Here is a 1046-nt window from a genome sequence, read left to right on the forward strand (position 1 = left end):
GACTGTTTACCGGGCAGTTACCATGGATCACCAAAACCGACCAGGAGGGGTAGGTCTGAGCCAAATCCTTGGGGCTCAGTCCCAAACTCCCCAAGTTCCACTCCTCTTCCACGTGGAACAAGAGACCAGGGAAGGAGAAGAATGGGGGTGTGAACCACCTCATCAGAGGCCTCCTCCAATCTGCACACCCCCAGAAAGTGAAGAGCTGCAGGAAACCATTATGGTTTCCAAGCCAGCACCTTACTGGGAAGGAACAGCTGTGATAAATGGAGAATTCAAGGAGCTGAAATTAACCAGTTTAATTAACTGTGGAAAATACTTGGTGCTTTTCTTCTACCCATAGGATTTCACATTCTGTGTCCAACTGAAATTATCGCATTTGGTGACAGAACTGAAGAATTCAGATCCATAAATACTGAAGTGGCAGCATGGTCTGTTGACTCAGAGTTCACCCACTTGGCCTGGATTAACACCCCTCGGAGACAAGGAGGACTGGGGCCGATAAAGACCCCACTTCTTTCTGACCTGAGCCATCAGATCTCAAAGGACTATGGTGTATATTGAGAGGACACAGGTCATACCCTGAGAGGCCTCTTTATTACTGATGACAAAGGAATCCTGAGGCAGATTACTCTGAATGATCTTCCTGTGGGCAGATCAATGGAAGAGACCTTACGTTTGGTTCAAGCGTTCTAGTACACTGACAAACATGACGAAGTCTGCCCTGCTGACAGGAAACCTGGTAGGGAAACAATCTCACCCGAAGACACCATGAAAGGCTGGTGGCCAAGAAAAGAGCTATAATTCCAGATCCAGCTGGAAAACTGAAGTATTTTGACAAACAAAACTGAAAAATACTTCAAGTCACAAGGCTTCCAAGGCTTCATGATTCTCAATAAAGGAAGTCACTGTTTCATGCTCAAAAAAAAAAAAAAAAAAAAAAGTTGGCAAGGTTATAGGTGTCAACTATGATAGAGGTTTCAAATATTCTTGTCCATAGAAGTATTAAAATCATGAATCAAATGTAAAATAAAATTATTAAATAA

The 1046-nt window shown here is 43.3% G+C and overlaps 1 pseudogene; it reads left to right on the forward strand.

Moving 5' to 3' along the window:
* The first annotated feature begins 220 nt into the window (after window positions 1–220).
* Window positions 221–920, forward strand: LOC101583737 (annotated as a pseudogene).
* Window positions 921–1046: the final 126 nt, after the last annotated feature.

This window comes from Octodon degus, unplaced genomic scaffold (assembly GCF_000260255.1).
Source record: "Octodon degus isolate 3935 unplaced genomic scaffold, OctDeg1.0 scaffold00177, whole genome shotgun sequence".
Classification (NCBI taxonomy): domain Eukaryota; kingdom Metazoa; phylum Chordata; class Mammalia; order Rodentia; family Octodontidae; genus Octodon; species Octodon degus.